General features: G+C 36.6%; 4 non-coding genes and 20 pseudogenes across 4 annotated transcripts; all 24 read left to right on the plus strand.

Moving 5' to 3' along the window:
• The first annotated feature begins 20 nt into the window (after positions 1-20).
• LOC145648410 (5S ribosomal RNA) lies at positions 21-139 on the plus strand (annotated as a pseudogene).
• Positions 140-930: 791 nt separating this feature from the next.
• LOC145647658 (5S ribosomal RNA) lies at positions 931-1,049 on the plus strand (annotated as a pseudogene).
• Positions 1,050-2,500: 1,451 nt separating this feature from the next.
• LOC145649379 (5S ribosomal RNA) lies at positions 2,501-2,619 on the plus strand. Its single transcript, XR_014116578.1, has one exon. It is a non-coding gene; the product is annotated as a 5S ribosomal RNA (ribosomal RNA).
• A 790-nt stretch (positions 2,620-3,409) lies between these two features.
• On the plus strand, positions 3,410-3,528 carry LOC145644015 (5S ribosomal RNA; annotated as a pseudogene).
• A 445-nt stretch (positions 3,529-3,973) lies between these two features.
• Positions 3,974-4,092, plus strand: LOC145649390 (5S ribosomal RNA). Its single transcript, XR_014116579.1, has one exon. It is a non-coding gene; the product is annotated as a 5S ribosomal RNA (ribosomal RNA).
• Positions 4,093-4,882: 790 nt separating this feature from the next.
• On the plus strand, positions 4,883-5,001 carry LOC145649401 (5S ribosomal RNA). Its single transcript, XR_014116580.1, has one exon. It is a non-coding gene; the product is annotated as a 5S ribosomal RNA (ribosomal RNA).
• Positions 5,002-5,791: 790 nt separating this feature from the next.
• LOC145649412 (5S ribosomal RNA) lies at positions 5,792-5,910 on the plus strand. The gene has a single exon (XR_014116581.1). It is a non-coding gene; the product is annotated as a 5S ribosomal RNA (ribosomal RNA).
• A 790-nt stretch (positions 5,911-6,700) lies between these two features.
• Positions 6,701-6,819, plus strand: LOC145647331 (5S ribosomal RNA; annotated as a pseudogene).
• Positions 6,820-7,172: 353 nt separating this feature from the next.
• Positions 7,173-7,291, plus strand: LOC145649281 (5S ribosomal RNA; annotated as a pseudogene).
• A 790-nt stretch (positions 7,292-8,081) lies between these two features.
• LOC145647933 (5S ribosomal RNA) lies at positions 8,082-8,200 on the plus strand (annotated as a pseudogene).
• Positions 8,201-9,306: 1,106 nt separating this feature from the next.
• On the plus strand, positions 9,307-9,425 carry LOC145647975 (5S ribosomal RNA; annotated as a pseudogene).
• A 1,542-nt stretch (positions 9,426-10,967) lies between these two features.
• LOC145648841 (5S ribosomal RNA) lies at positions 10,968-11,086 on the plus strand (annotated as a pseudogene).
• A 1,105-nt stretch (positions 11,087-12,191) lies between these two features.
• On the plus strand, positions 12,192-12,310 carry LOC145646793 (5S ribosomal RNA; annotated as a pseudogene).
• A 574-nt stretch (positions 12,311-12,884) lies between these two features.
• LOC145646794 (5S ribosomal RNA) lies at positions 12,885-13,003 on the plus strand (annotated as a pseudogene).
• Positions 13,004-13,669: 666 nt separating this feature from the next.
• LOC145646795 (5S ribosomal RNA) lies at positions 13,670-13,788 on the plus strand (annotated as a pseudogene).
• A 666-nt stretch (positions 13,789-14,454) lies between these two features.
• On the plus strand, positions 14,455-14,573 carry LOC145646796 (5S ribosomal RNA; annotated as a pseudogene).
• A 1,544-nt stretch (positions 14,574-16,117) lies between these two features.
• On the plus strand, positions 16,118-16,236 carry LOC145646797 (5S ribosomal RNA; annotated as a pseudogene).
• Positions 16,237-17,341: 1,105 nt separating this feature from the next.
• LOC145646798 (5S ribosomal RNA) lies at positions 17,342-17,460 on the plus strand (annotated as a pseudogene).
• A 667-nt stretch (positions 17,461-18,127) lies between these two features.
• LOC145646800 (5S ribosomal RNA) lies at positions 18,128-18,246 on the plus strand (annotated as a pseudogene).
• A 1,105-nt stretch (positions 18,247-19,351) lies between these two features.
• LOC145646801 (5S ribosomal RNA) lies at positions 19,352-19,470 on the plus strand (annotated as a pseudogene).
• Positions 19,471-20,137: 667 nt separating this feature from the next.
• Positions 20,138-20,256, plus strand: LOC145646802 (5S ribosomal RNA; annotated as a pseudogene).
• Positions 20,257-20,923: 667 nt separating this feature from the next.
• LOC145646803 (5S ribosomal RNA) lies at positions 20,924-21,042 on the plus strand (annotated as a pseudogene).
• Positions 21,043-22,147: 1,105 nt separating this feature from the next.
• Positions 22,148-22,266, plus strand: LOC145646804 (5S ribosomal RNA; annotated as a pseudogene).
• Positions 22,267-22,933: 667 nt separating this feature from the next.
• On the plus strand, positions 22,934-23,052 carry LOC145646805 (5S ribosomal RNA; annotated as a pseudogene).
• Positions 23,053-23,223: the final 171 nt, after the last annotated feature.

Here is a 23,223-nt window from a genome sequence, read left to right on the forward strand (position 1 = left end):
AATTTGAGTAAGTGTTTAAGGCTTACGGCCACACCAGTTTGAGAATGCCCAATCTCATCTGACCTTGGAAGCTAAGCAAGTTTGGGCCTGGATAGTACTGAGGTGGGACCCTACCTAGGAATACCAGGTGCTGTAAGCTTTTCTTGCATCACTTTAATTTACTTTCAAGCTGACATGCTCAAATGTGAAGTGCAGTGATTAATAAAAAAAACTATCTGTTAGCACCTGGGAATAGCAGATGCTGTAAGTTTTTTTTGCATCACTTTCATTTACTCTCCAACTCACATGCCTGAATGTGAACTGCAGTGATTCCTCAAAAATCTATCTGTTAGCACCTTGGACTACGAGATGCTGTAAGCTTCTCTTGCATCACTTTAATTTACTTTCAAGATGACATGCTAGGATGTGAAGTGCAGTGATTAATTAAAAAAACTATCTGTTAGCACGTGGGAATAGCAAATGCTGTAAGTTTTTGTTGCATCACTTTACTTTAATCTGCAACTGACAAGCTTGTATGTGAAGTGTACAGATTAAATAGAAATATTTTAGTACCAGGGAATAGCAGGTGCTGTAATATTGTATTGCATCCCTTTAATTTATGTTCAAGCTATCATGTTCAAATTTGAAGTGCAGTGAATAATTAACTCAAACTATCTGTTAGCACCTGGGAATAGCAGATGCTGTAAGTTTTTTTTGCATCACTTTCATTTACTCTCCAACTCACATGCCTGAATGTGAAGTGCAGTGATTCATCAAAAAACTTTCTGTTAGTGCCTCCGTATACCAGATGTTGTAAGCTTTTATTGCATCATTTAATTTACATTCAAGATACCATTCTAGAATGTCAAGTGCAGGGATTAATAAAAAAAATTGTCAGATTGGTCTTTGATCATATTTGCTATGATTAGGCAATTTGAGTAAGTGTTGAAGTCTTACGGCCACACCAGCTTGAGAACGCCCAATCTCATCTGACCTTGGAAGCTAAGCAAGTTTGGGCCTGGATAGTACTGAGGTGGGACCCTACCTAGGAATACCAGGTGCTGTAAGCTTTTCTTGCATCACATTAATTTACTTTCAAGCTGACATGCTCAAATGTGAAGTGCAGTGATTAATAAAAAAAACTATCTGTTAGCACCTGGGAATAGCAGATGCTGTAAGTTTTTTTTGCATCACTTTCATTTACTCTCCAACTCACATGCCTGAATGTGAAGTGCAGTAATTCCTCAAAAATCTATCTGTTAGCACCTTGGACTACGAGATGCTGTAAGCTCCTCTTGCATCACTTTAATTTACTTTCAAGATGACATGCTAGGATGTGAAGTGCAGTGATTAATTAAAAAAACTATCTGTTAGCACCTGGGAATAGCAAATGCTGTAAGTTTTTGTTGCATCACTTTACTTTAATCTGCAACTGACAAGCTTGTATGTGAAGTGTACAGATTAAATAGAAATATTTTAGTACCAGGGAATAGCAGGTGCTGTAAGATTGTATTGCATCCCTTTAATTTATGTTCAAGCTATCATGTTCAAATTTGAAGTGCAGTGAATAATTAACTCAAACTATCTGTTAGCACCTGGGAATAGCAGATGCTGTAAGTTTTTTTTGCATCACTTTCATTTACTCTCCAACTCACATGCCTGAATGTGAAGTGCAGTGATTCATCAAAAAACTATATGTTAGCACATTGGACTACGAGATGCTGTAAGCTTCTCTTGCATCACTTTAATTTACTGTCAAGATGACATGCTAGGATGTGAAATGCAGTGATTAATTAAAAAAACTATCTGTTAGCACCTGGGAATAGCAGATGCTGTAAGTTTTTTTTGCATCACTTTCATTTACTCTCCAACTCACATGCCTGAATGTGAAGTGCAGTGATTCCTCAAAAATCTATCTGTTAGCACCTTGGACTACGAGATGCTGTAACCTTCTCTTGCATCACTTTAATTTACTTTCAAGATGACATGCTAGGATGTGAAGTGCAGTGATTAATTAAAAAAACTATCTGTTAGCACCTGGGAATAGCAGATGCTGTAAGTTTTTGTTGCATCACTTTACTTTAATCTGCAACTGACAAGCTTGTATGTGAAGTGTACAGATTAAATAGAAATATTTTAGTACCAGGGAATAGCAGGTGCTGTAAGATTGTATTGCATCCCTTTAATTTATGTTCAAGCTATCATGTTCAAATTTGAAGTGCAGTGAATAATTAACTCAAACTATCTGTTAGCACCTGGGAATAGCAGATGCTGTACGTTTTTTTTGCATCACTTTCATTTACTCTCCAACTCACATGCCTGAATGTGAAGTGCAGTGATTCATCAAAAAACTGTCTGTTAGTGCCTCCGTATACCAGATGTTGTAAGCTTTTATTGCATCATTTAATTTACATTCAAGATAACATTCTAGAATGTCAAGTGCAGGGATTAATAAAAAAAATTGTCAGATTGGTCTTTGATCATATTTGCTATGATTAGGAAATTTGAGTAAGTGTTTAAGGCTTACGGCCACACCAGCTTGAGAACGCCCAATCTCATCTGACCTTGGAAGCTAAGCAAGTTTGGGCCTGGATAGTACTGAGGTGGGACCCTACCTAGGAATACCAGGTGCTGTAAGCTTTTATTGCATCACTTTAATTTACTTTCAAGCTGACATGCTCAAATGTGAAGTGCAGTGATTAATAAAAAAAACTATCTGTTAGCACCTGGGAATAGCAGATGCTGTAAGTTTTTTTTGCATCACTTTCATTTACTCTCCAACTCACATGCCTGAATGTGAAGTGCAGTGATTCATCAAAAACTATCTGTTAGCACCTTGGACTACGAGATGCTGTAAGCTTTTCTTGAATCACTTTAATTTACTGTCAAGATGACATGCTAGGATGTGAAATGCAGTGATTAATTAAAAAAACTATCTGTTAGCACCTGGGAATAGCAGATGCTTTAAGTTTTTGTTGCATCACTTTACTTTAATCTGCAACTGACAAGCTTGTATGTGAAGTGTACAGATTAAATAGAAATATTTTAGTAGCAGGGAATCGCAGGTGCTGTAAGATTGTATTGCATCCCTTTAATTTATGTTCAAGCTATCATGTTCAAATTTGAAGTGCAGTGAATAATTAACTCAAACTATCTGTTAGCACCTGGGAATAGCAGATGTTGTACGTTTTTTTTGCATCACTTTCATTTACTCTCCAACTCACATGCCTGAATGTGAAGTGCAGTGATTCATCAAAAAACTGTCTGTTAGTGCCTCCGTATACCAGATGTTGTAAGCTTTTATTGCATCATTTAATTTACATTCAAGATAACATTCTAGAATGTCAAGTGCAGGGATTAATAAAAAAAATTGTCAGATTGGTCTTTGATCATATTTGCTATGATTAGGCAATTTGAGTAAGTGTTTGAGGCTTACGGCCACACCAGTTTGAGCATGCCCAATCTCATCTGACCTTGGAAGCTAAGCAAGTTTGGGCCTGGATACTACTGAGGTGGGACCCTACCTAGGAATACCAGGTGCTGTAAGATTCTCTTGCATCACTTTAATTTACTTTCAAGATGACATGCTAGGATGTGAAGTGCAGTGATTAATTAAAAAAACTATCTGTTAGCACCTGGGAATAGCAAATGCTGTAAGTTTTTGTTGCATCACTTTACTTTAATCTGCAACTGACAAGCTTGTATGTGAAGTGTACAGATTAAATAGAAATATTTTAGTACCAGGGAATAGCAGGTGCTGTAAGATTGTTTGCATCCCTTTAATTTATGTTCAATCTATCATGTTCAAATTTGAAGTGCAGTGAATAATTAGTGCCTCAGTATACCAGCTCCGTATTGTAATCTTTTATTGCATCATTTAATTACATTCAAGATAACATTCTAGAATGTCAAGTGCAGGGATTAATAAAAAAAATTGTCAGATTGGTCTTTGATCATATTTGCTATGATTAGGCAATTTGAGTAAGTGTTTAAGGCTTACGGCCACACCAGCTTGAGAACGCCCAATCTCATCTGACCTTGGAAGCTAAGCAAGTTTGGGCCTGGATAGTACTGAGGTGGGACCCTACCTAGGAATACCAGGTGCTGTAAGCTTTTCTTGCATCACTTTAATTTACTTTCAAGCTGACATGCTCAAATGTGAAGTGCAGTGATTAATAAAAAAAACTATCTGTTAGCACCTGGGAATAGCCGATGCTGTAAGTTTTTTTTGCATCACTTTCATTTACTCTCCAACTCACATGCCTGAATGTGAAGTGCAGTGATTCATCAAAAACTGTCTGTTAGCACCTTGGACTACGAGATGCGGTAAGCTTCTCTTGCATCACTTTAATTTACTTTCAAGATGACATGCTAGGATGTGAAGTGCAGTGATTAATTAAAAAAACTATCTGTTAGCACCTGGGAATAGCAGATGCTGTAAGTTTTTGTTGCATCACTTTACTTTAATCTGCAACTGACAAGCTTGTATGTGAAGTGTACAGATTAAATAGAAATATTTTAGTACCAGGGAATAGCAGGTGCTGTAAGATTGTATTGCATCCCTTTAATGTATGTTCAAGCTATCATGTTCAAATTTGAAGTGCAGTGAATAATTAACTCAAACTATCTGATAGCACCTGGGAATAGCAGATGCTGTACATTTTTTTTGCATCACTTTCATTTACTCTCCAACTCACATGCCTGAATGTGAAGTGCAGTGATTCATCAAAAAACTGTCTGTTAGTGCCTCCATATACCAGATGTTGTAAGCTTTTATTGCATCATTTAATTTACATTCAAGATAACATTCTAGAATGTCAAGTGCAGGGATTAATAAAAAAAATTGTCAGATTGGTCTTTGATCATATTTGCTATGATTAGGAAATTTGAGTAAGTGTTTCAGGCTTACGGCCACACCAGCTTGAGAACGCCCAATCTCATCTGACCTTGGAAGCTAAGCAAGTTTGGGCCTGGATAGTACTGAGGTGGGACCCTACCTAGGAATACCAGGTGCTGTAAGCTTTTATTGCATCACTTTAATTTACTTTCAAGCTGACATGCTCAAATGTGAAGTGCAGTGATTAATAAAAAAAACTATCTGTTAGCACCTGGGAATAGCAGATGCTGTAAGTTTTTTTTGCATCACTTTCATTTACTCTCCAACTCACATGCCTGAATGTGAAGTGCAGTGATTCATCAAAAACTATCTGTTAGCACCTTGGACTACGAGATGCTGTAAGCTTTTCTTGAATCACTTTAATTTACTGTCAAGATGACATGCTAGGATGTGAAATGCAGTGATTAATTAAAAAAACTATCTGTTAGCACCTGGGAATAGCAGATGCTGTAAGTTTTTGTTGCATCACTTTACTTTAATCTGCAACTGACAAGCTTGTATGTGAAGTGTACAGATTAAATAGAAATATTTTAGTAGCAGGGAATCGCAGGTGCTGTAAGATTGTATTGCATCCCTTTAATTTATGTTCAAGCTATCATGTTCAAATTTGAAGTGCAGTGAATAATTAACTCAAACTATCTGTTAGCACCTGGGAATAGCAGATGTTGTACGTTTTTTTTGCATCACTTTCATTTACTCTCCAACTCACATGCCTGAATGTGAAGTGCAGTGATTCATCAAAAAACTGTCTGTTAGTGCCTCCGTATACCAGATGTTGTAAGCTTTTATTGCATCATTTAATTTACATTCAAGATAACATTCTAGAATGTCAAGTGCAGGGATTAATAAAAAAAATTGTCAGATTGGTCTTTGATCATATTTGCTATGATTAGGCAATTTGAGTAAGTGTTTAAGGCTTACGGCCACACCAGCTTGAGAACGCCCAATCTCATCTGACCTTGGAAGCTAAGCAAGTTTGGGCCTGGATAGTACTGAGGTGGGACCCTACCTAGGAATACCAGGTGCTGTAAGCTTTTCTTGCATCACTTTAATTTACTTTCAAGCTGACATGCTCAAATGTGAAGTGCAGTGATTAATAAAAAAAACTATCTGTTAGCACCTGGGAATAGCCGATGCTGTAAGTTTTTTTTGCATCACTTTCATTTACTCTCCAACTCACATGCCTGAATGTGAAGTGCAGTGATTCATCAAAAACTGTCTGTTAGCACCTTGGACTACGAGATGCGGTAAGCTTCTCTTGCATCACTTTAATTTACTTTCAAGATGACATGCTAGGATGTGAAGTGCAGTGATTAATTAAAAAAACTATCTGTTAGCACCTGGGAATAGCAGATGCTGTAAGTTTTTGTTGCATCACTTTACTTTAATCTGCAACTGACAAGCTTGTATGTGAAGTGTACAGATTAAATAGAAATATTTTAGTACCAGGGAATAGCAGGTGCTGTAAGATTGTATTGCATCCCTTTAATGTATGTTCAAGCTATCATGTTCAAATTTGAAGTGCAGTGAATAATTAACTCAAACTATCTGATAGCACCTGGGAATAGCAGATGCTGTACATTTTTTTTGCATCACTTTCATTTACTCTCCAACTCACATGCCTGAATGTGAAGTGCAGTGATTCATCAAAAAACTGTCTGTTAGTGCCTCCGTATACCAGATGTTGTAAGCTTTTATTGCATCATTTAATTTACATTCAAGATAACATTCTAGAATGTCAAGTGCAGGGATTAATAAAAAAAATTGTCAGATTGGTCTTTGATCATATTTGCTATGATTAGGCAATTTGAGTAAGTGATTAAGGCTTACGGCCACACCAGCTTGAGAATGCCCAATCTCATCTGACCTTGGAAGCTAAGCAAGTTTGGGCCTGGATAGTACTGAGGTGGGGCTCTACCTAGGAATACCAGGTGCTGTAAGCTTTTCTTGCATCACTTTAATTTACTTTCAAGCTGACATGCTCAAATGTGAAGTGCAGTGATTAATAAAAAAAAACTATCTGTTAGCACCTGGGAATAGCCGATGCTGTAAGTTTTTTTTGCATCACTTTCATTTACTCTCTAACTCACATGCCTGAATGTGAAGTGCAGTGATTCATCAAAAAACTGTCTGTTAGTGCCTCCGTATACCAGATGTTGTAAGCTTTTATTGCATCATTTAATTTACATTCAAGATAACATTCTAGAATGTCAAGTGCAGGGATTAATAAAAAAAATTGTCAGATTGGTCTTTGATCATATTTGCTATGATTAGGCAATTTGAGTAAGTGTTTAAGGCTTACGGCCACACCAGCTTGAGAACGCCCAATCTCATCTGACCTTGAAAGCTAAGCAAGTTTGGGCCTGGATAGTACTGAGGTGGGACCCTACCTAGGAATACCAGGTGCTGTATGCTTTTCTTGCATCACTTTAATTTACTTTCAAGCTGACATGCTCAAATGTGAAGTGCAGTGATTAATAAAAAAAACTATCTGTTAGCAACTGGGAATAGCAGATGCTGTAAGTTTTTTTTGCATCACTTTCATTTACTCTCCAACTCACATGCCTGAATGTGAAGTGCAGTGATTCATCAAAAACTATCTGTTAGCACCTTGGACTACGAGATGCTGTAAGCTTCTCTTGAATCACTTTAATTTACTGTCAAGATGACATGCTAGGATGTGAAATGCAGTGATTAATTAAAAAAACTATCTGTTAGCACCTGGGAATAGCAGATGCTGTAAGTTTTTGTTGCATCACTTTACTTTAATCTGCAACTGACAAGCTTGTATGTGAAGTGTACAGATTAAATAGAAATATTTTAGTACCAGGGAATAGCAGGTGCTGTAAGATTGTATTGCATCCCTTTAATTTATGTTCAAGCTATCATGTTCAAATTTGAAGTGCAGTGAATAATTAACTCAAACTATCTGTTAGCACCTGGGAATAGCAGATGCTGTACGTTTTTTTTGCATCACTTTCATTTACTCTCCAACACACATGCCTGAATGTGAAGTGCAGTGATTCATCAAAAAACTGTCTGTTAGTGCCTCCGTATACCAGATGTTGTAAGCTTTTATTGCATCATTTAATTTACATTCAAGATAACATTCTAGAATGTCAAGTGCAGGGATTAATAAAAAAAATTGTCAGATTGGTCTTTGATCATATTTGCTATGATTAGGCAATTTGAGTACGTGTTTAAGGCTTACGGCCACACCAGCTTGAGAACGCCCAATCTCATCTGACCTTGAAAGCTAAGCAAGTTTGGGCCTGGATAGTACTGAGGTGGGACCCTACCTAGGAATACCAGGTGCTGTAAGCTTTTCTTGCATCATTTTAATTTACTTTCAAGCTGACATGCTCAAATGTGAAGTGCAGTGAATAATTAACTCAAACTATCTGTTAGCACCTGGGAATAGCAGATGCTGTAAGTTTTTTTTGCATCACTTTCATTTACTCTCCAACTCACATGCCTGAATGTGAAGTGCAGTGATTCATCAAAAAACTATATGTTAGCAAATTGGACTACGAGATGCTGTAAGCTTCTCTTGCATCACTTTAATTTACTGTCAAGATGACATGCTAGGATGTGAAATGCAGTGATTAATTAAAAAAACTATCTGTTAGCACCTGGGAATAGCAGATGCTGTAAGTTTTTGTTGCATCACTTTACTTTAATCTGCAACTGACAAGCTTGTATGTGAAGTGTACAGATTAAATAGAAATATTTTAGTACCAGGGAATAGCAGGTGCTGTAAGATTGTATTGCATCCCTTTAATTTATGTTCAAGCTATCATGTTCAAATTTGAAGTGCAATGAATAATTAACTCAAACTATCTGTTAGCACCTGGGAATAGCAGATGCTGTAAGTTTTTTTTGCATCACTTTCATTTACTCTCCAACTCACATGCCTGAATGTGAAGTGCAGTGATTCATCAAAAAACTATATGTTAGCACATTGGACTACGAGATGCTGTAAGCTTCTCTTGCATCACTTTAATTTACTGTCAAGATGACATGCTAGGATGTGAAATGCAGTGATTAATTAAAAAAACTATCTGTTAGCACCTGGGAATAGCAGATGCTGTAAGTTTTTGTTGCATCACTTTACTTTAATCTGCAACTGACAAGCTTGTATGTGAAGTGTACAGATTAAATAGAAATATTTTAGTACCAGGGAATAGCAGGTGCTGTAAGATTGTTTGCATCCCTTTAATTTATGTTCAATCTATCATGTTCAAATTTGAAGTGCAGTGAATAATTAGTGCCTCAGTATACCAGCTCCGTATTGTAAGCTTTTATTGCATCATTTAATTACATTCAAGATAACATTCTAGAATGTCAAGTGCAGGGATTAATAAAAAAAATTGTCAGATTGGTCTTTGATCATATTTGCTATGATTAGGCAATTTGAGTAAGTGTTTAAGGCTTACGGCGACACCAGCTTGAGAACGCCCAATCTCATCTGACCTTGGAAGCTAAGCAAGTTTGGGCCTGAATAGTACTGAGGTGGGACCCTACCTAGGAATACCAGGTGCTGTAAGCTTTTCTTGCATCACTTAATTTACTTTCAAGCTGACATGCTCAAATGTGAAGTGCAGTGATTAATAAAAAAACTATCTGTTAGCACCTGGGAATAGCAGATGCTGTAAGTTTTTTTTGCATCACTCTCATTTAATCTCCAACTCACATGCCTGAATGTGAAGTGCAGTGATTCCTCAAAAATCTATCTGTTAGCACCTTGGACTACGAGATGCTGTAAGCTTCTCTTGCATCACTTTAATTTACTTTCAAGATGACATGCTAGGATGTGAAGTGCAGTGATTAATTAAAAAAACTATCTGTTAGCACCTGGGAATAGCAAATGCTGTAAGTTTTTGTTGCATCACTTTACTTTAATCTGCAACTGACAAGCTTGTATGTGAAGTGTACAGATTAAATAGAAATATTTTAGTACCAGGGAATAGCAGGTGCTGTAAGATTGTATTGCATCCCTTTAATTTATGTTCAAGCTATCATGTTCAAATTTGAAGTGCAGTGAATAATTAACTCAAACTATCTGTTAGCACCTGGGAATAGCAGATGCTGTAAGTTTTTTTTGCATCACTTTCATTTACTCTCCAACTCACATGCCTGAATGTGAAGTGCAGTGATTCATCAAAAAACTATATGTTAGCACATTGGACTACGAGATGCTGTAAGCTTCTCTTGCATCACTTTAATTTACTCTCAAGATGACATGCTAGGATGTGAAATGCAGTGATTAATTAAAAAAACTATCTGTTAGCACCTGGGAATAGCAGATGCTGTAAGTTTTTGTTGCATCACTTTACTTTAATCTGCAACTGACAAGCTTGTATGTGAAGTGTACAGATTAAATAGAAATATTTTAGTACCAGGGAATAGCAGGTGCTGTAAGAATGTATTGCATCCCTTTAATTTATGTTCAAGCTATCATGTTCAAATTTGAAGTGCAATGAATAATTAACTCAAACTATCTGTTAGCACCTGGGAATAGCAGATGCTGTAAGTTTTTTTTGCATCACTTTCATTTACTCTCCAACTCACATGCCTGAATGTGAAGTGCAGTGATTCATCAAAAAACTATATGTTAGCACATTGGACTACGAGATGCTGTAAGCTTCTCTTGCATCACTTTAATTTACTGTCAAGATGACATGCTAGGATGTGAAATGCAGTGATTAATTAAAAAAACTATCTGTTAGCACCTGGGAATAGCAGATGCTGTAAGTTTTTGTTGCATCACTTTACTTTAATCTGCAACTGACAAGCTTGTATGTGAAGTGTACAGATTAAATAGAAATATTTTAGTACCAGGGAATAGCAGGTGCTGTAAGATTGTTTGCATCCCTTTAATTTATGTTCAAGCTATCATGTTCAAATTTGAAGTGCAGTGAATAATTAGTGCCTCCGTATACCAGCTCCGTATTGTAAGCTTTTATTGCATCATTTAATTACATTCAAGATAACATTCTAGAATGTCAAGTGCAGGGATTAATAAAAAAAATTGTCAGATTGGTCTTTGATCATATTTGCTATGATTAGGCAATTTGAGTAAGTGTTTAAGGCTTACGGCCACACCAGATTGAGAACGCCCAATCTCATCTGACCTTGGAAGCTAAGCAAGTTTGGGCCTGAATAGTACTGAGGTGGGACCCTACCTAGGAATACCAGGTGCTGTAAGCTTTTCTTGCATCACTTTAATTTACTTTCAAGCTGACATGCTCAAATGTGAAGTGCAGTGATTAATAAAAAAAACTATCTGTTAGCACCTGGGAATAGCAGATGCTGTAAGTTTTTTTTGCATCACTTTCATTTACTCTCCAACTCACATGCCTGAATGTGAAGTGCAGTGATTCCTCAAAAATCTATCTGTTAGCACCTTGGACTACGAGATGCTGTAAGCTTCTCTTGCATCACTTTAATTTACTTTCAAGATGACATGCTAGGATGTGAAGTGCAGTGATTAATTAAAAAAACTATCTGTTAGCACCTGGGAATAGCAAATGCTGTAAGTTTTTGTTGCATCACTTTACTTTAATCTGCAACTGACAAGCTTGTATGTGAAGTGTACAGATTAAATAGAAATATTTTAGTACCAGGGAATAGCAGGTGCTGTAAGATTGTATTGCATCCCTTTAATTTATGTTCAAGCTATCATGTTCAAATTTGAAGTGCAGTGAATAATTAACTCAAACTATCTGTTAGCACCTGGGAATAGCAGATGCTGTAAGTTTTTTTTGCATCACTTTCATTTACTCTCCAACTCACATGCCTGAATGTGAAGTGCATTGATTCATCACAAAACTATATGTTAGCACATTGGACTACGAGATGCTGTAAGCTTCTCTTGCATCACTTTAATTTACTGTCAAGATGACATGCTAGGATGTGAAATGCAGTGATTAATTAAAAAAACTATCTGTTAGCACCTGGGAATAGCAGATGCTGTAAGTTTTTGTTGCATCACTTTACTTTAATCTGCAACTGACAAGCTTGTATGTGAAGTGTACAGATTAAATAGAAATATTTTAGTACCAGGGAATAGCAGGTGCTGTAAGATTGTTTGCATCCCTTTAATTTATGTTCAAGCTATCATGTTCAAATTTGAAGTGCAGTGAATAATTAGTGCCTCCGTATACCAGCTCCGTATTGTAAGCTTTTATTGCATCATTTAATTACATTCAAGATAACATTCTAGAATGTCAAGTGCAGGGATTAATAAAAAAAATTGTCAGATTGGTCTTTGATCATATTTGCTATGATTAGGCAATTTGAGTAAGTGTTTAAGGCTTACGGCCACACCAGCTTGAGAACGCCCAATCTCATCTGACCTTGGAAGCTAAGCAAGTTTGGGCCTGAATAGTACTGAGGTGGGACCCTACCTAGGAATACCAGGTGCTGTAAGCTTTTCTTGCATCACTTTAATTTACTTTCAAGCTGACATGCTCAAATGTGAAGTGCAGTGATTAATAAAAAAAACTATCTGTTAGCACCTGGGAATAGCAGATGCTGTAAGTTTTTTTTGCATCACTTTCATTTACTCTCCAACTCACATGCCTGAATGTGAAGTGCAGTGATTCCTCAAAAATCTATCTGTTAGCACCTTGGACTACGAGATGCTGTAAGCTTCTCTTGCATCACTTTAATTTACTTTCAAGATGACATGCTAGGATGTGAAGTGCAGTGATTAATTAAAAAAACTATCTGTTAGCACCTGGGAATAGCAGATGCTGTAAGTTTTTTTTGCATCACTTTCATTTACTCTCCAACTCACATGCCTGAATGTGAAGTGCAGTGATTCATCAAAAAACTATATGTTAGCACATTGGACTACGAGATGCTGTAAGCTTCTCTTGCATCACTTTAATTTACTGTCAAGATGACATGCTAGGATGTGAAATGCAGTGATTAATAAAAAAAATTGTCAGATTGGTCTTTGATCATATTTGCTATGATTAGGCAATTTGAGTAAGTGTTTAAGGCTTACGGCCACACCAGCTTGAGAACGCCCAATCTCATCTGACCTTGGAAGCTAAGCAAGTTTGGGCCTGAATAGTACTGAGGTGGGACCCTACCTAGGAATACCAGGTGCTGTAAGCTTTTCTTGCATCACTTTAATTTACTTTCAAGCTGACATGCTCAAATGTGAAGTGCAGTGATTAATAAAAAAAACTATCTGTTAGCACCTGGGAATAGCAGATGCTGTAAGTTTTTTTTGCATCACTTTCATTTACTCTCCAACTCACATGCCTGAATGTGAAGTGCAGTGATTCCTCAAAAATCTATCTGTTAGCACCTTGGACTACGAGATGCTGTAAGCTTCTCTTGCATCACTTTAATTTACTTTCAAGATGACATGCTAGGATGTGAAGTGCAGTGATTAATTAAAAAAACTATCTGTTAGCACCTGGGAATAGCAAATGCTGTAAGTTTTTGTTGCATCACTTTACTTTAATCTGCAACTGACAAGCTTGTATGTGAAGTGTACAGATTAAATAGAAATATTTTAGTACCAGGGAATAGCAGGTGCTGTAAGATTGTTTGCATCCCTTTAATTTATGTTCAATCTATCATGTTCAAATTTGAAGTGCAGTGAATAATTAGTGCCTCAGTATACCAGCTCCGTATTGTAAGCTTTTATTGCATCATTTAATTACATTCAAGATAACATTCTAGAATGTCAAGTGCAGGGATTAATAAAAAAAATTGTCAGATTGGTCTTTGATCATATTTGCTATGATTAGGCAATTTGAGTAAGTGTTTAAGGCTTACGGCCACACCAGCTTGAGAACGCCCAATCTCATCTGACCTTGGAAGCTAAGCAAGTTTGGGCCTGAATAGTACTGAGGTGGGACCCTACCTAGGAATACCAGGTGCTGTAAGCTTTTCTTGCATCACTTTAATTTACTTTCAAGCTGACATGCTCAAATGTGAAGTGCAGTGATTAATAAAAAAAACTATCTGTTAGCACCTGGGAATAGCAGATGCTGTAAGTTTTTTTTGCATCACTTTCATTTACTCTCCAACTCACATGCCTGAATGTGAAGTGCAGTGATTCCTCAAAAATCTATCTGTTAGCACCTTGGACTACGAGATGCTGTAAGCTTCTCTTGCATCACTTTAATTTACTTTCAAGATGACATGCTAGGATGTGAAGTGCAGTGATTAATTAAAAAAACTATCTGTTAGCACCTGGGAATAGCAAATGCTGTAAGTTTTTGTTGCATCACTTTACTTTAATCTGCAACTGACAAGCTTGTATGTGAAGTGTACAGATTAAATAGAAATATTTTAGTACCAGGGAATAGCAGGTGCTGTAAGATTGTTTGCATCCCTTTAATTTATGTTCAATCTATCATGTTCAAATTTGAAGTGCAGTGAATAATTAGTGCCTCCGTATACCAGCTCCGTATTGTAAGCTTTTATTGCATCATTTAATTACATTCAAGATAACATTCTAGAATGTCAAGTGCAGGGATTAATAAAAAAAATTGTCAGATTGGTCTTTGATCATATTTGCTATGATTAGGCAATTTGAGTAAGTGTTTAAGGCTTACGGCCACACCAGCTTGAGAACGCCCAATCTCATCTGACCTTGGAAGCTAAGCAAGTTTGGGCCTGAATAGTACTGAGGTGGGACCCTACCTAGGAATACCAGGTGCTGTAAGCTTTTCTTGCATCACTTTAATTTACTTTCAAGCTGACATGCTCAAATGTGAAGTGCAGTGATTAATAAAAAAAACTATCTGTTAGCACCTGGGAATAGCAGATGCTGTAAGTTTTTTTTGCATCACTTTCATTTACTCTCCAACTCACATGCCTGAATGTGAAGTGCAGTGATTCCTCAAAAATCTATCTGTTAGCACCTTGGACTACGAGATGCTGTAAGATTCTCTTGCATCACTTTAATTTACTTTCAAGATGACATGCTAGGATGTGAAGTGCAGTGATTAATTAAAAAAACTATCTGTTAGCACCTGGGAATAGCAAATGCTGTAAGTTTTTGTTGCATCACTTTACTTTAATCTGCAACTGACAAGCTTGTATGTGAAGTGTACAGATTAAATAGAAATATTTTAGTACCAGGGAATAGCAGGTGCTGTAAGATTGTATTGCATCCCTTTAATTTATGTTCAAGCTATCATGTTCAAATTTGAAGTGCAGTGAATAATTAACTCAAACTATCTGTTAGCACCTGGGAATAGCAGATGCTGTAAGTTTTTTTTGCATCACTTTCATTTACTCTCCAACTCACATGCCTGAATGTGAAGTGCAGTGATTCATCAAAAAACTATATGTTAGCACATTGGACTAAGAGATGCTGTAAGCTTCTCTTGCATCACTTTAATTTACTGTCAAGATGACATGCTAGGATGTGAAATGCAGTGATTAATTAAAAAAACTATCTGTTAGCACCTGGGAATAGCAGATGCTGTAAGTTTTTGTTGCATCACTTTACTTTAATCTGCAACTGACAAGCTTGTATGTGAAGTGTACAGATTAAATAGAAATATTTTAGTACCAGGGAATAGCAGGTGCTGTAAGATTGTATTGCATCCCTTTAATTTATGTTCAAGCTATCATGTTCAAATTTGAAGTGCAATGAATAATTAACTCAAACTATCTGTTAGCACCTGGGAATAGCAGATGCTGTAAGTTTTTTTTGCATCACTTTCATTTACTCTCCAACTCACATGCCTGAATGTGAAGTGCAGTGATTCATCAAAAAACTATATGTTAGCACATTGGACTACGAGATGCTGTAAGCTTCTCTTGCATCACTTTAATTTACTGTCAAGATGACATGCTAGGATGTGAAATGCAGTGATTAATTAAAAAAACTATCTGTTAGCACCTGGGAATAGCAGATGCTGTAAGTTTTTGTTGCATCACTTTACTTTAATCTGCAACTGACAAGCTTGTATGTGAAGTGTACAGATTAAATAGAAATATTTTAGTACCAGGGAATAGCAGGTGCTGTAAGATTGTTTGCATCCCTTTAATTTATGTTCAAGCTATCATGTTCAAATTTGAAGTGCAGTGAATAATTAGTGCCTCCGTATACCAGCTCCGTATTGTAAGCTTTTATTGCATCATTTAATTACATTCAAGATAACATTCTAGAATGTCAAGTGCAGGGATTAATAAAAAAAATTGTCAGATTGGTCTTTGATCATATTTGCTATGATTAGGCAATTTGAGTAAGTGTTTAAGGCTTACGGCCACACCAGCTTGAGAACGCCCAATCTCATCTGACCTTGGAAGCTAAGCAAGTTTGGGCCTGAATAGTACTGAGGTGGGACCCTACCTAGGAATACCAGGTGCTGTAAGCTTTTCTTGCATCACTTTAATTTACTTTCAAGCTGACATGCTCAAATGTGAAGTGCAGTGATTAATAAAAAAAACTATCTGTTAGCACCTGGGAATAGCAGATGCTGTAAGTTTTTTTTGCATCACTTTCATTTACTCTCCAACTCACATGCCTGAATGTGAAGTGCAGTGATTCCTCAAAAATCTATCTGTTAGCACCTTGGACTACGAGATGCTGTAAGCTTCTCTTGCATCACTTTAATTTACTTTCAAGATGACATGCTAGGATGTGAAGTGCAGTGATTAATTAAAAAAACTATCTGTTAGCACCTGGGAATAGCAAATGCTGTAAGTTTTTGTTGCATCACTTTACTTTAATCTGCAACTGACAAGCTTGTATGTGAAGTGTACAGATTAAATAGAAATATTTTAGTACCAGGGAATAGCAGGTGCTGTAAGATTGTATTGCATCCCTTTAATTTATGTTCAAGCTATCATGTTCAAATTTGAAGTGCAGTGAATAATTAACTCAAACTATCTGTTAGCACCTGGGAATAGCAGATGCTGTAAGTTTTTTTTGCATCACTTTCATTTACTCTCCAACTCACATGCCTGAATGTGAAGTGCAGTGATTCATCACAAAACTATATGTTAGCACATTGGACTACGAGATGCTGTAAGCTTCTCTTGCATCACTTTAATTTACTGTCAAGATGACATGCTAGGATGTGAAATGCAGTGATTAATTAAAAAAACTATCTGTTAGCACCTGGGAATAGCAGATGCTGTAAGTTTTTGTTGCATCACTTTACTTTAATCTGCAACTGACAAGCTTGTATGTGAAGTGTACAGATTAAATAGAAATATTTTAGTACCAGGGAATAGCAGGTGCTGTAAGATTGTTTGCATCCCTTTAATTTATGTTCAAGCTATCATGTTCAAATTTGAAGTGCAGTGAATAATTAGTGCCTCCGTATACCAGCTCCGTATTGTAAGCTTTTATTGCATCATTTAATTACATTCAAGATAACATTCTAGAATGTCAAGTGCAGGGATTAATAAAAAAAATTGTCAGATTGGTCTTTGATCATAATTGCTATGATTAGGCAATTTGAGTAAGTGTTTAAGGCTTACGGCCACACCAGCTTGAGAACGCCCAATCTCATCTGACCTTGGAAGCTAAGCAAGTTTGGGCCTGAATAGTACTGAGGTGGGACCCTACCTAGGAATACCAGGTGCTGTAAGCTTTTCTTGCATCACTTTAATTTACTTTCAAGCTGACATGCTCAAATGTGAAGTGCAGTGATTAATTTAAAAAAACTATCTGTTAGCACCTGGGAATAGCAGATGCTGTAAGTTTTTTTTGCATCACTTTCATTTACTCTCCAACTCACATGCCTGAATGTGAAGTGCAGTGATTCCTCAAAAATCTATCTGTTAGCACCTTGGACTACGAGATGCTGTAAGCTTCTCTTGCATCACTTTAATTTACTTTCAAGATGACATGCTAGGATGTGAAGTGCAGTGATTAATTAAAAAAACTATCTGTTAGCACCTGGGAATAGCAAATGCTGTAAGTTTTTGTTGCATCACTTTACTTTAATCTGCAACTGACAAGCTTGTATGTGAAGTGTACAGATTAAATAGAAATATTTTAGTACCAGGGAATAGCAGGTGCTGTAAGATTGTTTGCATCCCTTTAATTTATGTTCAATCTATCATGTTCAAATTTGAAGTGCAGTGAATAATTAGTGCCTCAGTATACCAGCTCCGTATTGTAAGCTTTTATTGCATCATTTAATTACATTCAAGATAACATTCTAGAATGTCAAGTGCAGGGATTAATAAAAAAAATTGTCAGATTGGTCTTTGATCATATTTGCTATGATTAGGCAATTTGAGTAAGTGTTTAAGGCTTACGGCCACACCAGCTTGAGAACGCCCAATCTCATCTGACCTTGGAAGCTAAGCAAGTTTGGGCCTGAATAGTACTGAGGTGGGACCCTACCTAGGAATACCAGGTGCTGTAAGCTTTTCTTGCATCACTTTAATTTACTTTCAAGCTGACATGCTCAAATGTGAAGTGCAGTGATTAATAAAAAAAACTATCTGTTAGCACCTGGGAATAGCAGATGCTGTAAGTTTTTTTTGCATCACTTTCATTTACTCTCCAACTCACATGCCTGAATGTGAAGTGCAGTGATTCCTCAAAAATCTATCTGTTAGCACCTTGGACTACGAGATGCTGTAAGCTTCTCTTGCATCACTTTAATTTACTTTCAAGATGACATGCTAGGATGTGAAGTGCAGTGATTAATTAAAAAAACTATCTGTTAGCACCTGGGAATAGCAAATGCTGTAAGTTTTTGTTGCATCACTTTACTTTAATCTGCAACTGACAAGCTTGTATGTGAAGTGTACAGATTAAATAGAAATATTTTAGTACCAGGGAATAGCAGGTGCTGTAAGATTGTATTGCATCCCTTTAATTTATGTTCAAGCTATCATGTTCAAATTTGAAGTGCAGTGAATAATTAACTCAAACTATCTGTTAGCACCTGGGAATAGCAGATGCTGTAAGTTTTTTTTGCATCACTTTCATTTACTCTCCAACTCACATGCCTGAATGTGAAGTGCAGTGATTCATCACAAAACTATATGTTAGCACATTGGACTACGAGATGCTGTAAGCTTCTCTTGCATCACTTTAATTTACTGTCAAGATGACATGCTAGGATGTGAAATGCAGTGATTAATTAAAAAAACTATCTGTTAGCACCTGGGAATAGCAGATGCTGTAAGTTTTTGTTGCATCACTTTACTTTAATCTGCAACTGACAAGCTTGTATGTGAAGTGTACAGATTAAATAGAAATATTTTAGTACCAGGGAATAGCAGGTGCTGTAAGATTGTTTGCATCCCTTTAATTTATGTTCAAGCTATCATGTTCAAATTTGAAGTGCAGTGAATAATTAGTGCCTCCGTATACCAGCTCCGTATTGTAAGCTTTTATTGCATCATTTAATTACATTCAAGATAACATTCTAGAATGTCAAGTGCAGGGATTAATAAAAAAAATTGTCAGATTGGTCTTTGATCATAATTGCTATGATTAGGCAATTTGAGTAAGTGTTTAAGGCTTACGGCCACACCAGCTTGAGAACGCCCAATCTCATCTGACCTTGGAAGCTAAGCAAGTTTGGGCCTGAATAGTACTGAGGTGGGACCCTACCTAGGAATACCAGGTGCTGTAAGCTTTTCTTGCATCACTTTAATTTACTTTCAAGCTGACATGCTCAAATGTGAAGTGCAGTGATTAATTTAAAAAAACTATCTGTTAGCACCTGGGAATAGCAGATGCTGTAAGTTTTTTTTGCATCACTTTCATTTACTCTCCAACTCACATGCCTGAATGTGAAGTGCAGTGATTCCTCAAAAATCTATCTGTTAGCACCTTGGACTACGAGATGCTGTAAGCTTCTCTTGCATCACTTTAATTTACTTTCAAGATGACATGCTAGGATGTGAAGTGCAGTGATTAATTAAAAAAACTATCTGTTAGCACCTGGGAATAGCAAATGCTGTAAGTTTTTGTTGCATCACTTTACTTTAATCTGCAACTGACAAGCTTGTATGTGAAGTGTACAGATTAAATAGAAATATTTTAGTACCAGGGAATAGCAGGTGCTGTAAGATTGTTTGCATCCCTTTAATTTATGTTCAATCTATCATGTTCAAATTTGAAGTGCAGTGAATAATTAGTGCCTCAGTATACCAGCTCCGTATTGTAAGCTTTTATTGCATCATTTAATTACATTCAAGATAACATTCTAGAATGTCAAGTGCAGGGATTAATAAAAAAAATTGTCAGATTGGTCTTTGATCATATTTGCTATGATTAGGCAATTTGAGTAAGTGTTTAAGGCTTACGGCCACACCAGCTTGAGAACGCCCAATCTCATCTGACCTTGGAAGCTAAGCAAGTTTGGGCCTGAATAGTACTGAGGTGGGACCCTACCTAGGAATACCAGGTGCTGTAAGCTTTTCTTGCATCACTTTAATTTACTTTCAAGCTGACATGCTCAAATGTGAAGTGCAGTGATTAATAAAAAAAACTATCTGTTAGCACCTGGGAATAGCAGATGCTGTAAGTTTTTTTTGCATCACTTTCATTTACTCTCCAACTCACATGCCTGAATGTGAAGTGCAGTGATTCCTCAAAAATCTATCTGTTAGCACCTTGGACTACGAGATGCTGTAAGCTTCTCTTGCATCACTTTAATTTACTTTCAAGATGACATGCTAGGATGTGAAGTGCAGTGATTAATTAAAAAAACTATCTGTTAGCACCTGGGAATAGCAAATGCTGTAAGTTTTTGTTGCATCACTTTACTTTAATCTGCAACTGACAAGCTTGTATGTGAAGTGTACAGATTAAATAGAAATATTTTAGTACCAGGGAATAGCAGGTGCTGTAAGATTGTATTGCATCCCTTTAATTTATGTTCAAGCTATCATGTTCAAATTTGAAGTGCAGTGAATAATTAGTGCCTCAGTATACCAGCTCCGTATTGTAAGCTTTTATTGCATCATTTAATTACATTCAAGATAACATTCTAGAATGTCAAGTGCAGGGATTAATAAAAAAAATTGTCAGATTGGTCTTTGATCATATTTGCTATGATTAGGCAATTTGAGTAAGTGTTTAAGGCTTACGGCCACACCAGCTTGAGAACGCCCAATCTCATCTGACCTTGGAAGCTAAGCAAGTTTGGGCCTGAATAGTACTGAGGTGGGACCCTACCTAGGAATACCAGGTGCTGTAAGCTTTTCTTGCATCACTTTAATTTACTTTCAAGCTGACATGCTCAAATGTGAAGTGCAGTGATTAATAAAAAAAACTATCTGTTAGCACCTGGGAATAGCAGATGCTGTAAGTTTTTTTTGCATCACTTTCATTTACTCTCCAACTCACATGCCTGAATGTGAAGTGCAGTGATTCCTCAAAAATCTATCTGTTAGCACCTTGGACTACGAGATGCTGTAAGCTTCTCTTGCATCACTTTAATTTACTTTCAAGATGACATGCTAGGATGTGAAGTGCAGTGATTAATTAAAAAAACTATCTGTTAGCACCTGGGAATAGCAAATGCTGTAAGTTTTTGTTGCATCACTTTACTTTAATCTGCAACTGACAAGCTTGTATGTGAAGTGTACAGATTAAATAGAAATATTTTAGTACCAGGGAATAGCAGGTGCTGTAAGATTGTATTGCATCCCTTTAATTTATGTTCAAGCTATCATGTTCAAATTTGAAGTGCAGTGAATAATTAACTCAAACTATCTGTTAGCACCTGGGAATAGCAGATGCTGTAAGTTTTTTTTGCATCACTTTCATTTACTCTCCAACTCACATGCCTGAATGTGAAGTGCAGTGATTCATCACAAAACTATATGTTAGCACATTGGACTACGAGATGCTGTAAGCTTCTCTTGCATCACTTTAATTTACTGTCAAGATGACATGCTAGGATGTGAAATGCAGTGATTAATTAAAAAAACTATCTGTTAGCACCTGGGAATAGCAGATGCTGTAAGTTTTTGTTGCATCACTTTACTTTAATCTGCAACTGACAAGCTTGTATGTGAAGTGTACAGATTAAATAGAAATATTTTAGTACCAGGGAATAGCAGGTGCTGTAAGATTGTTTGCATCCCTTTAATTTATGTTCAAGCTATCATGTTCAAATTTGAAGTGCAGTGAATAATTAGTGCCTCCGTATACCAGCTCCGTATTGTAAGCTTTTATTGCATCATTTAATTACATTCAAGATAACATTCTAGAATGTCAAGTGCAGGGATTAATAAAAAAAATTGTCAGATTGGTCTTTGATCATAATTGCTATGATTAGGCAATTTGAGTAAGTGTTTAAGGCTTACGGCCACACCAGCTTGAGAACGCCCAATCTCATCTGACCTTGGAAGCTAAGCAAGTTTGGGCCTGAATAGTACTGAGGTGGGACCCTACCTAGGAATACCAGGTGCTGTAAGCTTTTCTTGCATCACTTTAATTTACTTTCAAGCTGACATGCTCAAATGTGAAGTGCAGTGATTAATTTAAAAAAACTATCTGTTAGCACCTGGGAATAGCAGATGCTGTAAGTTTTTTTTGCATCACTTTCATTTACTCTCCAACTCACATGCCTGAATGTGAAGTGCAGTGATTCCTCAAAAATCTATCTGTTAGCACCTTGGACTACGAGATGCTGTAAGCTTCTCTTGCATCACTTTAATTTACTTTCAAGATGACATGCTAGGATGTGAAGTGCAGTGATTAATTAAAAAAACTATCTGTTAGCACCTGGGAATAGCAAATGCTGTAAGTTTTTGTTGCATCACTTTACTTTAATCTGCAACTGACAAGCTTGTATGTGAAGTGTACAGATTAAATAGAAATATTTTAGTACCAGGGAATAGCAGGTGCTGTAAGATTGTTTGCATCCCTTTAATTTATGTTCAATCTATCATGTTCAAATTTGAAGTGCAGTGAATAATTAGTGCCTCAGTATACCAGCTCCGTATTGTAAGCTTTTATTGCATCATTTAATTACATTCAAGATAACATTCTAGAATGTCAAGTGCAGGGATTAATAAAAAAAATTGTCAGATTGGTCTTTGATCATATTTGCTATGATTAGGCAATTTGAGTAAGTGTTTAAGGCTTACGGCCACACCAGCTTGAGAACGCCCAATCTCATCTGACCTTGGAAGCTAAGCAAGTTTGGGCCTGAATAGTACTGAGGTGGGACCCTACCTAGGAATACCAGGTGCTGTAAGCTTTTCTTGCATCACTTTAATTTACTTTCAAGCTGACATGCTCAAATGTGAAGTGCAGTGATTAATAAAAAAAACTATCTGTTAGCACCTGGGAATAGCAGATGCTGTAAGTTTTTTTTGCATCACTTTCATTTACTCTCCAACTCACATGCCTGAATGTGAAGTGCAGTGAT

This window comes from Electrophorus electricus, chromosome 13, assembly GCF_041902795.1.
Source record: "Electrophorus electricus isolate QZ-2024a chromosome 13, ASM4190279v1, whole genome shotgun sequence".
Lineage (NCBI taxonomy): Eukaryota > Metazoa > Chordata > Actinopteri > Gymnotiformes > Gymnotidae > Electrophorus > Electrophorus electricus.